Below are 14033 nucleotides of genomic sequence, written 5' to 3'. Positions count from 1 at the left end.
TTATAGTTACACTGTATAGTTTGTGGATCTGGATGGAGTGGAGCTTGAGCGGAACATGCAGAAGACCAGCAAGTCATGTATGATGGTAGCGCTGCAGGTACACGCAGGATATATGCAGGATTCGCAGAATATATACACAGGGTCTCTGGAGCTAAGTGGAACACGTCTGTGTTTCATTGTGGTGCTGTAACACCGTGACAAGATGGTGCCACGCATGCATCAAATGGCGGCCATCTTGGTAAAGTGAAATACTTCACTTAGAGGAGAAACATGGAGATTGCTCAGTAGCGCCCTCCAAACATCAATACTACCAATCTGCATATCCATCATAAAGTATGTACACCCAATCTGCATTTACACACGTCGTTTGTCACTTCATCCTATCGGATGTTAGGCACATACGATGGGACGATTCTACAGACAACGCAGGTTTGTAACATGTAGCATGTTATGATATATTGCGTATCATATGGTGGATTGTGTAGTGCGTACGGTGATGTGATATATCGATAAATTGCATAGCCGCATCACTGGGTCACACCATCGTTCAGGTATGTACCTAGCTTAAAGTTGGTATGGGAACAGGCAATTCGGTGTTATGTCCATGGCAGTAAGATATTTAAATGTTTCAGAATAAATGGGTATCTATAAAAAGACTTCATCCTGGGATACCTGTGATACATGGTAAGTTAACTATTACAATTCTGCATAGGTCCATATTTAAAGGACAATTTATCATGGTGAATGAGTCCATTATACATGTGGGAACAGTAGTTTCCGTATGTCTTATGTAACGGACTCAGGGCCTGATTTAGCTTTGGGAAAAGAGTAAGATAAAGCAAGTAACTTGTATCTGGACAAACCATGTTGCAATGCAATGTGTACAAATACGTACATTTTTTGCTTGTGGGGTAAATACTGCCTGCTTTTGCTTGTAGCCCACAAATGTTGGACAGCTGTATTTTTACACTGCAATTTAGATTTCAGTTTGGACACACCCCTCCCAAATATAGATCTCTCTACACATTTTAAATTTGCCCCTCCTACAGTGCAGCATGGTTTTACCAAGATGCACAGTTACTTGCTATATCTTACTCTATTCCCAAATCTGAATCAGGCCCCCAGTCAGCATTGCTGTCGCTGTAGCAATCGTCCATTTATCAAGATCCAAAAAATTAAAATGGCCTCAGCTTATTGATCCTTGCGTCTTCCTTTTGGAAGTGTAAACTTTTTGCTGCTGCTAGCGGTACATCTCGTAGGACATCTGCTTTTTAGAGCAGCTGTCCCAGCATCAGAGCAATACTGAATTGCTCCAGTGCATCATTGGTGTCTGCCACCACAAGTCACATCGCGTTTGAAACAGGGACATCGCAAACTATAATGAATAGGTCCCTCAAAAGATAAAAGTACAAGGGGTACATTTACTAAGGTATGATTTCAATCAATTCTAATCAGTTTCAAATCAATCTAAATCTTTGTTGTGTTTCTGGGGCTTAATCACAAAGTTGTAGACGCTCCAAGAAAAAAGAAAGACTCTATTCTGGGGCACTCTTCAATTGACAAACAGCAGTCCGGTTAAAATATAACTTTTATTGTAATGAATAAAAAACATATATCAGTACTTGTATCCATTAGTAACAAAATAGAGGGAAGGGAAACTGAAACGAATATAATAATAGGGAGTAAATTTACAGTATACTCACATACAAACCATAAACCCTTCCAAAGGTTAAAAAAAGGGGGGGGGGATATTGGAGGTACCCAGTGTGATGAGCAGGGAACTGGTCTATCACAGATTGGGTGTCAATTTTAAAATAGTGCCTTTGGAGTGAGATAAAGATTTTTTTTACAATCTTAAATCTCTTTGATATAATGTTGAAAATATTATTTGATTTTAGTACATTCCCATCATCATTTAGATATGTTAATAAAGATTTCTATACATCCCAAATTGTTTGTATTTCTCAGTGTGTATTAGCATCATCCAATGTCACTCTGGGATATTCTCTCCCTTCAGAATGAATAGAAGTTTCACAACATGGATACAGATATGTGTAAAATTATATATATATTTAGAAAACACTTCAGATGCTAAATAAGTGGAAAATATGTAATAAATATACTGAATTGCGTTTGTCAATATAAATTGTATACAAAATCTCTCTAAATAATCACATTGCGTCAGCCATTGCAGATATTGTGCAGCAATTTTACAATTAGTCATAAATCAAATCATCGTTCACCACACATAAACCACATAAAACTACAGTGTAATAAATTATTGCAGATAAAGATGAAATTCGTTTGAGTATGTGCAAGACTGTGGTTAATCACATTTCCAATTGCTTGCATATGTCCTTCCAGTTGTAGCAGTGTTAGAATTATATCTGTCATGACTGGCTGTGCGGAATCCCCTGCTGAGGGGATGAAATCTGAGGTCCCAGGCTGAGGAAGGAATTGGAGGCATGGGGCCTCTATGTAAGTTCTCCTCATCCACGAATACTGGACGTTGACAAAATCTGACCAATGGTGCGGAGCCTAACCAGCTGGGAGGTGTTCACCAGTGACCCCTCCAAGCGGGATATGGGTTTAGCTGCACCCAGCTGGCAGGTCGCGGTCCTTTGGTCAGGTGTCTGGTACCCACGGGAATAGAGAAATTACAACAGTGGCCCTAGAGAATTACTTCTGTAAAAAGTAAATGGCACCAATGAGGAGATTGCAACTTGTACACTGGAAAGGTCTTTTGACGCACAGTTGCACTGAGAGGTGGCAATCGTAATAATACACAAATGAAGGTGGTTTGACGCAGAGTTGCACCAAGGGGTGGCGCTGGTGTCCTGATGCACAATTGTGCACCAAGAGGGCACTTGGGGGGTACACAGGCATTAATGTAAATATGCTGTGTTGCACAATGGATAGGCACTTGTTTAGCACACAGGCAAGATGTTAGGACACACTGTTGCACAAGGAGTTGGCACTTGTTAGCTCACAGGCAAGATGTTAGGACACACTGTTGCACAAGGAGTTGGCACTTGTTAGCTCACAGGCAAGATGTTAGGATGCACTGTTGCATAAGGAGTTGGCACTTGTTTACCACACAGGCAAGATGTTAGGATGCACTGTTGCATAAGGAGTTGGCACTTGTTTACCACACAGGCAAGATGTTTGGATGCACTGTTGTACAAAGAGTTGGCACTTGTTAGCACACAGGCAAGATGTTAGGACACACTGTTGTATAAGGAGTTGGCACTTGTTTACCACACAGGCAAGATGTTTGGATGCACTGTTGTACAAAGAATTGGCACTTGTTAGCTCACAGGCAAGATGTTAGGACACACTGTTGCACAAGGAGTTGGCACTTGTTTACCACACACAAGATGTTTTGGATGCACTGTTGTACAAAGAGTTGGCACTTGTTAGCACACAGGCAAGATGTTAGGACACTCTTCTGTGGAAAGCTTGATTCAATAGAGGAGCATGAACGTCAGATGCCTTGACCCAAGTCTGTTCTTCAGGTCTGTACCCCTTCCAATCGATTAGATATTGGGGCAATTAAAGCGATGCTGAGAATCAAGAATTTTTGGAACCTAAAATTCCATTCCCCGGAGAGATTGTACTTGAGGAGTCTTGGGTGGAGATTGTTGAAACCGATTAAGAATCAATGGTCGGAGTAAAGAAACATTGGAAGGTGTTAGAGATTCTTAACTGAGAAATGAGTTCTAGTTTGTAGACCACAGGATTGATGACCTTAAAGATGCGATATGGTCCAATAAAGCGAGGGGCAAATTTCATAGTAGGAACATTCAGCTGAATATTCCCGGAGGAGAGCCACACTCTATCTCCAACTTTGAGAAGAGGAACAGCGAGATGTCTCTGATCAGCATTTTTTTGTAATTAGAAGAGGTCTTCTTCAAAGAACAATGAACATCCTTCCATAAGGTTGAGAAAGAATTGACCACACTTGTAACTGCAGGAACTTCTATTGATGGTAACTCTTGGAACTCCGGCACCCGTTGATGTTTATTATGTACTGTAAGGAATGGAGTGGAATCAGAAGAGGAATGATATCTAAAATTGTGAGCAAATTCCACCCAGGGCAACAATTGATCCAATCATCCTGTGAAGAGGACACAAAGAATCTGATGAATGTATCCAACTCCTGGCTCACCCTCTCTGTCTGGACATTGGTCTGAGAGTGATATGCAGACGAAAACTTTAATTCAATCCCACAGGATGCACATAGAGCCCTCCAAAATTTTTACACAAATTGTACTCCACGATCTGAAGCAATTTCCTTAGGCAAGCCATGGATCCGAAAAATTTCTTTTAAGAACACCTTTGCCAATTGAGGGGCAGATAGAAGGCCAGTTAAGGGAATGAAGTGGGCCATTTTAGAAAATTGGTCCACTACCACCCAAATGGCATTGTGCCCCTTTGAAAATGGTAACTCTGAAATAAAATCCATAGAAATATGGGTCCAAGGGGCTTCTGGCACAGGTAGAGGTCGCAGGTGACCAACGACTTTATAATGACTGGATTTATGTTGGGTACATTTGGCACAAGATATAATAAAGCTCCAAATATCTTCCCTCATGGTAGGCCACCAGTAGGATCGTTCTAAGAAGTTAAATATCTTCAGAATACCCGAGTGACCAGCAAAGAGCGAGGCATGGGCCCAAGTCAACAAGATGACATCTTTCAAAGATGAGGAACAACAAAAATTTTCCCAGAAGGAGGTGAGAAAACTTGAGTGGGAGCAAACACAAGAGTATCTAATATAGTTTGGACTAGAGATTGATCCTCCTCTTCTAGAGGTGACAAAAAGTATCTTGAAAGCCTTTTTGTTTAAAATTCCCGGGCAGAAGTGGAGCTTGAAATTAAATTGAGAGAAAAAGAGAGACCAGCGTGCTTGTCTGTCATTCAGGCGATGGGCAGTCTGGAGGTATACCAGATTTTTGTGATCCATAATAATGGTAAATGGAAATCACGCCCCTTCCAACAGGTGTCTCCATTCCTCCAAGACTAAGCGTATGCCAACAGCTCCTTATCTCCAATGGAATGGTTACTTTCTTCTGGGGAAAACTTATGCGAAAAGAACCCACAATGGTGGTTGTTCCCGTCTTCAGCAACTTGTGACAAGATTGTTCCAACTCCTACTATGGCTATGGCTGCAGATGGCCATCGAGACGGGTTCGAACCTTTCTTAGTGAAGGCTGTGATCAGTGAAACCACTGTAGAAAATGTTTTAATGAATCTTCTGTAATAATTAGAGAAGCCCAAGAAAGCATTGGATGGCTTTCAATGATGTTGGCTGAGGCCAATCTTGGATAGCTTTTAATTTATCTGGATCCATTTGTAGAGAACTTCCAGAAATGATGTGAATGAATGGAGTGGATAACTGTTCAAATAAACACTTGGAAATCTTCCCGTAAAGACGGTGGGCATGAAGATGAGACAAAACTTTCTTGACTTGGCGATGATGGCTTTGTAGGTCTTTGGAGAAAATTAATATGTCATCCAGGTAGACAACCACGAATTTGAACAGGATTTCCCTAAAATGTTGTTGAGATAACCCTGGAAGACTACAGGGGCATTACATAGACCAAACAGCATCGCTAAATATTCAAAGTGGCCATCACGCATATGAAACACCATCTTCCATTCATATTATAAGCCCCATGGAGATATAACTTAGTGAAGATGCAGGCTCCCCGAACTTTATCAAACAATTCAGAGAGGAGCAGTATCAGTTCTTAATGGAAGCATGGTACTGGTCAGCTGACAATGTCCACCAATGATCTGCTACCTTAGGGTATAAAGACTGTCTCCGGACAGAAGGAAGTGGCCTGTGCAACATTGTCAATACCTAGTGTCTACTGCTGATACCTCGTTCCAGGTTCCCTCTTCATGATATCCCTGAGTCTACAATTACCAACTCCTTGTGCAACAGTGCGACCTAATATATTGTCTGTGTGCTAACAAGTGCCAACTCTTTGTGCAACAGTGCGTCCAAACATCTTGCCTGTGTGCTAAACAAGTGCCAACTCCTTGTGCAACAGTGCATCTTAACATCTTGCCTGTGAGCTAACAAGTGCCAACTCCTTATGCAACAGTGTGTCCTAACATCTTGCCTGTGTGCTAAACAAGTGCCTATCCATTGTGCAACAGAGTGTATTTACATCATTGCCTGTATACCCACCAAGTGCCCTCTTGGTGCGCAATTGTGCATCAGGGCACCACACCGGTAAGTGATCACCAGCTCCACCCCTTGGTGCAACTCTGCGTCAAACCACCTTCATTTGTGTACTATTACGATTGCCACCTCTCGATGCAACTGTGTGTCAAAAGACCTTTCCAGTGTACAAGTTGCAATCTCCACATTGGTGCCGTTACTTCTTACAGAAGTAATTCTCTAGGACCACTGTTGTAATTTCTCTATTCCCGTGGGTACCGGACACCTGACCAAAGGACCCCGACCTGCCAGCTGGGTGCAGCTAAACCCATATCCCGCTTGGAGGGGTCACTGGTGAACACCTCCCAGCTGGTTAGACTCCGCACCATTAGTCAGGTCTCATCAACGTCTGGTATTTGTGGATGAAGAGATCTTACATACAGGCCCCACGCCTCCAATTCCCTCAGCCCAGGACCTCAGCTTTCATCCCGTCAGCAGGGGATTCCGCACAGCCAGTCATGACAGTTTGCACAAACCACTTCCTTCTATCTGGAGACATGCCTTATACCCTAAGGTAGCATATCTTTGGTGGACAGCATCAGCTGACCACTACCATGCTACCATTGGATAAAGGGTAGTCAGGGGATGTGAACTGTTATGGCCACGTCCATGACAGCGACCACAGTAACCAAGGCACAGTGCGGCACACGGATGTCCACATGGCTCTAAGAATAATGCTCAGCACGTCACCTAGTTGGAGCAGTTTCAATAGTAACTTTTTATATCACTATTGTAGTTGGAGCAGTTTCACTAAGGAACACACCTACACTTAGGGGTAAATTTACTAAAGTGAGAGTTTTTAGAAGTGAATTTTAAAAGTGATGTTGCCAATAGCAGCCAATCAAATTCTAGCTATTATCTTCTAGAAGGTGCTAGTTAAATGTTAAGTAGAATCTGATTGGTTGCTATGGGCAACATCACTTTTTAAACTCACTTGTAAAAACTCAGACTTTAGTAAATTTACCCCTAAGTGTAGGTGTGTTCCAACTTCCTTAGTGAAACTGCTCCAACTACAATAGTGATATAAAAAGTTACTATTCATGTAAGATAAATCCTAGTGAAGTGTGTCATTGAGTAAAAGAAAGAGGTGCAAGGAATAAAAATTGTTCAAATGTGAGTATCCAAATGGGACTTTTTAGGGTGCTAAATATTAGAAAAAAAGGAAGAGACAAAGTTACAGTGAAGCATAATAATTTCATGCGAAAACTATTATGTGAGAAAAACAAAAAAGATCCATCTAATAGAGATACCTTAATACCCAAGTAAAATAAATGTATTTAGACAAAGAATGTGTAAATTATGTGTCTTATTCACTGTAAGAACATTTATATATTTAAGTGATTGCTGTATATCTATTTATATGAACAGGCCACAATTAATAATTTAATTAATTATTTTAGGAGTCAGGGACCCTATGTTAAAGGAACACTCCAATTCCCATTTGAGAAGCACCTTAGTTAGGTCTCCCACAGGAATACTTAGGTTGACCTTCTCCAAACTAAATGCCTTCAGATCTTTTTGGGAGCTCTTGTGGTGAACATAAAAGTGTTGTGCAACCGATGTCGGTTTACAATATATCACTCATGCCGTGTTACATTAATACATTTTTTGATTGAAATCCATTGTCCAAATTTGTCAGTGACTTTATCAATTTTCATTATGTATGAAAAGCCAGCCACTTTTGATGGTTTTGTTGTATTCTTAGCATAGTGGCTATGGACAAGTTCATCCTTTAAATTTCTTGATCTTTTTCAACTCATAGATTCAATTTGGTCCAGGTTCTGTGCGAGATCATCATTAAGGAGAAGCAACAGCCAAAGTTGTTGTATGGAGATTTTAATCTCCCTCCATTCTTTATAAAACTTCCCACAAATCTGCATTTTTCAGTTTCTTTTCCTATATCTTCTTGTCCAGAAAAATTAGAGACTCTCTGGGAATTTGAGAAGTAATTTTCTTGGCTCTTAAAAAAGAATGCTTACTGTAACCTCTCTCCAAAAGTCTGTCCTCCTTTCCTCAAATACTTTCTATCAGAACAATTTATTCAGAGCCTTAAAACTCACCCTTTGGAATGTTCTCCACTGTGGTTGGGAAGTGGGCACTCATCTGGTGCGAGAGACTATTAATAGCTGTTTCCTTGCAATATAGTTCTGTATGCACTTGTCCATCTGAGTTCTTATATATGCTCAAGTCCAGAAATGGAATAGTATCCCTGCTGATATGGTGCAGTTCAGTTTAAGATTGATTATGTTTTAATTTAGTTCTCCAATGAAAAACATAAGATGGTCAATTACTCCTTCCCAAATCAGCAGGATATATATCTATATACTGCCACAAAGCTGTAACATGTTTCATGTAGTTGTCATTTTTGGTGTTAAATACAGTTTCCTGCTCCCACCATTCTAGGTACCTAAGTGTATATTTGCATACAGTATGTGGGGGCACAAGCTGCCCCATCGCAGTCTCACAGGTCTGGAGATAGAATTGGTCATGGAAGGTAACGTAATTCTCTATCAGGGCAAACTCAAGAAGGTCAATGAGAAGAGTGTGAAATTCATTCTCCCCTTCCATGATGAGGAAGTATTTCACAACATTGATTTCTACTTGGTACTGTAGCCAAAGCTCGTGTACAGTGACTCCACATCAAGTGTCACCAGGAGGTGACCTTCATCCAGTTTCACATCGTGTAACTTCTGTAGCACTTCTGATGTGTCCTTCAAATAAGATGGTAAACTACAGATGTGTTGGCAAAGATGTAGGTCCATAAAGATACTTAGATTCTCCAGAAGTCCTCCCTGTCCTGACACTATAGGTCAGCCAGGGGGATTGACAGTATCCTTATGGACCTTGGGTAATAGATAGAAAGTCTGAATTTCAGGATTCAGGATGCTTAGATATCCGTGTTCCTCTTTGGTGATAATCCATGCAGATTGTGTCTGATTTAGGATTATTTTTTGTAAATAGTTATAGTTTTCTGTGGGGTTGAATAAAATCCTTCTATAACATTTTCCATCACAGAGTTGTCTTAGGACTTCCTTGACATACATCTAAACTGGCCAAAGTATGATGTTGCCCCTTTTATCCGAGGGTTTTATCTCAATATCCGACCAGGTCTGAATTTCTTTAAGGACTGTTCTTTCACGTCTCGTAAGGTTATCCTGAGATGGTGTTTTCAATTTTGATTTTCTATAGATTCTGTCTAAGTTTTGAGAGACCAACTCTTGGAAAACTTTGACTGCCGGACATACTTGTTCAGATGGAAAGAATTGGGATTGTTTTTTTGCACTTGGGTCTCAATTGTGGATTTATTATATTCTGACTCATATCTTTAGCTGCTAACACTACAACTCTCCTCACGCGCAGAGAGGTCTCATGCAATTGCTATGGCTAATTTTTGCATGCCCATGAAACGGCATTGAAACTGTCAGACACACCTGCGTTTACTTAACCAACCCCCATCACCATCTCCATTTCTGACCACATGACAATCACTTTGCAAATGGATCCTCTGTGTGTACGAAATCTCAGTGCAATCACATGTGTGCAGTGTGACTTATGCACATGCATAAGTCACACTTATGATTGAACTGCGTAAACATCAGCACTGCTGAATCAGGCTCTGTGACAGCAGCGTGTTGGGCTGGGGTGAGAGACTGCTGCTGTCACTACTCTCTCTTTCTGCCCAGTACCCCACCAGACCCCTCACTCAAGCCCACGTAAAGATTAACCCCCCTTCTCTGTGCCCCTGAATACAGTATGCACACAGGAGGTCATCTAGAAGTGTACACATACTGTATGTGCTGAGAAAGTACTGTGAAATTCTACTCTAAATCTCCCTATGGCTGTTGACGCACCTTGTGTATGGTGATACGCAAATGTGAATGCACGGTGTACTCAACGTGTCATGCATTGCCAATAACTTCCTATACTGTAACACTAACAGTTTGCATAATAATTGCTACCTCCATATCAAAATACAATGTGAATTACATGGTAATATATATCACAGTATATTAACCTTATGTGAAAGCAAGTGAACACACACACACACAGTTTCTGTGGTCCAACGCACAAAAGTAATTATTGTATTGAAAGAATATATAACATTATTATTACAAGTAATACAGTGGTACAATACAGTTCAAGAAAGAGTCAGAGTTACAAACCAGAATAAAAAGTATGTTGTAGCTCTCAACCTTCTCGTTCCGTCCAATAATATATGAATGGTTAATTGTCAAATGAATGACTAATTATCATTAAATTTAAACAAATAGATTCTGATGGTGTAAATTGAGTACCATGTACCAAGTTATAGTCAATGAAAAAGATAAGATAATGATATCTCATTAGTATGAAAATCCCATTAGGGACTTTTGTCCAGGAAAGATTATGTTCGTCCATGTAAGATGACGTTTAGCCTCTTTCTGAGTTCCGTTTTTTTGGAGGGAAAAATCCGAACTCAACGTGCAAACTCGAACCTATCCGAGCCTGCACATCCCTAATATATATATATATATATATATATATATATATATATATATATATATATATATATATATATATTGGTGCCAAGAGACCTCAGGCATCACATGCTTGTTTGTACATCAAACACAGGGAAATGTTGGTGAATAGATATTCTACATTTTATGACACCATGCTTGTTTGAGCAGACCTATTCAAGCTGGGCCAGCAAACATGATTTACATCTCCTTGGAGGTTACTGGCTAACTTATAATTATCTATTGCATTTGGAAACTGTGAGACTATGCCAGTTATTGCATAAGATTTGGGATACAAGGCATTATTTTTGGCTTTAATACATATCTGACTTTGACAGTACACAGGAAAAAGACACACATCAAAAATATATTTGTGTCCATATGTTCAATAGAATGTAACTCAAGATGAGTCAAAGTAAAGAAAACAGAATATGCACAATACATATACAAAGCATAATGTCACGACCAAGGTTTCGCAGCGTGGAGGTTTGCGGTCCTTACTGGTGAGGGCGCTGTGGTGCGGTCCTTCTGGTGGGGGAGCTGGCATGTGGAGACTGGCATTGCATGTACGCAGAGGTCTGCCAGTGTTGGGCCATCCTGGCAAGGGTTTAGTGGCATCTCTGCGTCATGGCTGTCTGGGTGCCACCATGTGTCTTTGGCCATGTGATATAGCAGGCCAATCATCTGTGGGTCACATGCTCTTTCTGGCCTACGTTCCATTACTGGGTACTTAAGGGTATTTGGAGCACCCTGTAGTTGCCAGTGAAAAGTGTTCACAGCATCAGCTGTGAGAGAGAGTTCTCTGCGCTCCTGTACCGTAGACTTGTGCTCCGATGCTTTCCTTAGCTCCTTGTCAGCCTCCGGCTCCCTGCATAGCCTGCACCGCTCTGCCTTGCCTTGCACTCTGCTGGAGATCAGTCCTGCACCTACCACCAGACCCTCTCCTGCCTGAACCTGGCTCCTCAGTTAACCCATTCCTGCGCAGCCATCATCACAGCATTACCGGATTCTCCTTTCAGCCATCATCACAGCATTACCGGATTCTTCTTTCAGTCATCATCACAGCATTACTGGATATTCCTCTCAGCCACTATTCAGCATACCAGGATATCCACTTCACTCTTACAGTCTATCAGGATTCATCTAATTCATCTCTGTCACTGATCTGGACATTCATTTATTCCCAGTCAATACAGTTCCCTCCTGCCACATATATTAGTTTGTTTATTACTGGACTTTAATTTATCTTATTGTTCATGTCTACCAACATTCACATGAAACAACCTACCTTTCAGTTTAAACCTGTTCCAGTGTCTACTCCTTCACCACCCCGGGTCCACAACAACACAGGGCCTGATTCAGAGCTGAACGCTCTGACCAGAGCGCTCGCTCTGAATCAGGGCCCTCCTACCTTTTTTTGGAGCGTCCTCATGGACGCTCGCATAGCTGTGGGTTACCACCCACAGCTATAGCGAGCGTCCATGATGATGGTCGCGATGGTCTTGACCATCGCGACCATCAGGCTTGCGATGGAGACCCTACGGTAGCGTCTCGCTGCCGCAAGCCCTGGAGTGATTTTGGCTCTATCAGAGCCAAAATCACTCCCACTGACATCACTAGTGATGTCAGTGGGGCCGGCTTGAGACGGTAGGCGTTCCCATGGGAACGCCTCCGTCTGGCAGGCACGCCCCCGGCACGCCCACCAAAGGGGGCGTGCTGTCAATTAACATCGACAGCACGCCCCCTTTGGTGCGAGACCCGGAGCGATGGTGAGCCCGTCATTCGCCGGGTCTCGCGCATGCGCATGACGGAGCTCCCTCTGTCGTGCGCATGCGCAGTGGGGAACATCGACCCGCTTGTGAGCGGGTCTGAATGACCCCCACAGTCTTTAACACATAATAAGTGCATATACTTATTCCCCATGATAGCATAGTGATAACTAGGGGTGAGCGGTTTCTGATTTCCGAAATCCGCCCCCCCCCGAGCCCCCCTGATCTAAGCTGGGAACCGAGTCAGACTCAGGTTTTCCCGTCTGGCTCGGAACTGAAATCGAGGCAAAATATCATCATCCCCCTGTTGGATTCTCGCGGGTATTGGATTCTATAAAGGTCCCGCGATTGCCTACATTTTTCATTTCGGCTGTGAGTTAGGAGGGAGCTGGGAGCTCAGTGTGTTAGACAGACTATTCTGTTATAATAAAAAATAATAAAGTACGGCTGGCTACTTTGAAGAGTGAGGGAGGGAGCTGTAGCTGACGCTGACCATAGGGGCTGGCTGGCTGGCTACTGTTTTCCAATAATGCAGTCATATTCATAATTTCATATACAATACATAGGGGCTAGCTGGCTGGCTACTGTTGTCTTGTCCATATAGGGCAGGCTGTTGTCCTGTCCATAGGGGCTGGCTGTAGCGCTGTGTTGTCCAGAAACTCTCTGTGAAACGTTTGTCAACGTTTGTCTTTGTCACTGATGAGAACGTTTCTCGTCAACGTTTGTCTCGTCAACGCTGCAGCAGCACCCCGGGAGGGCAAAAAATTGAAATAAAAAAAATAGAGCCACCCGTGAAATTAAAACATTGGGGGGAGTAAGGTGCAGACCCGCCCCGACCGCGGCGCCCCCCGGTGGACGCCCCGCGCCGCTGCACCAGCAGCGCCCCGTGAAATTATTACTATTATTATTATTATTTTGAAAAAAATGAAAAACAGCCACCCATGAAATTAAAACACAGGGAGAGTGCACGGTGCAGGCCCGCCCCGCCGCGCGGCGCCCCCCGGTGGACGCCCCTGGAATTAAAAAAATAAATAACAAAATGAAAATTTTTAAAGTAGCCACCCATGAAATGAAAACATAGGGAGAGAGTGCAAGGTGCAGGCCCGCTCCGCCGCGCGGCGCCCCCCGGTGGACGCCCCGGGAATTAAAAAAATAAATAACAAAATGAAATTTTTGTAAAGTAGCCACCCATGAAATAAAAACATAGGGAGAGTGCAAGGTGCAGGCCCGCCCGAATCGCGGCGCCCCCCGGTGGACGCCCCGTGCCGCTGCAGCAGCACCCCGGGAATTTTTTATTTTTTTTAAGAAATAGCCACCCATGAAATAAAAACATAGGGGGAGTGAGGTGCAGACCCGCCCCGCCTCGCGGCGCCCCCTGGTGGCCGCCCGGGAATTTTTTTTTTTTAAATTAAATGATATAGCCACCCATGAAATAAAAGCGTAGAGTGAGTGAGGGGGCAGAGTGGCGGCGCCCCCCGGTGGCCGCCCTGGGAATTTAAAAAAAATAAAATAAAAAATAATTTTATAGCCACCCAT

The sequence above is a fragment of the Taudactylus pleione genome, unplaced genomic scaffold, assembly GCF_031769625.1.
Source record: "Taudactylus pleione unplaced genomic scaffold, aTauple2 ptg000065l, whole genome shotgun sequence".
Taxonomy (NCBI): domain Eukaryota; kingdom Metazoa; phylum Chordata; class Amphibia; order Anura; family Myobatrachidae; genus Taudactylus; species Taudactylus pleione.
Note: the sequence above shows the minus strand (reverse complement) of the source record.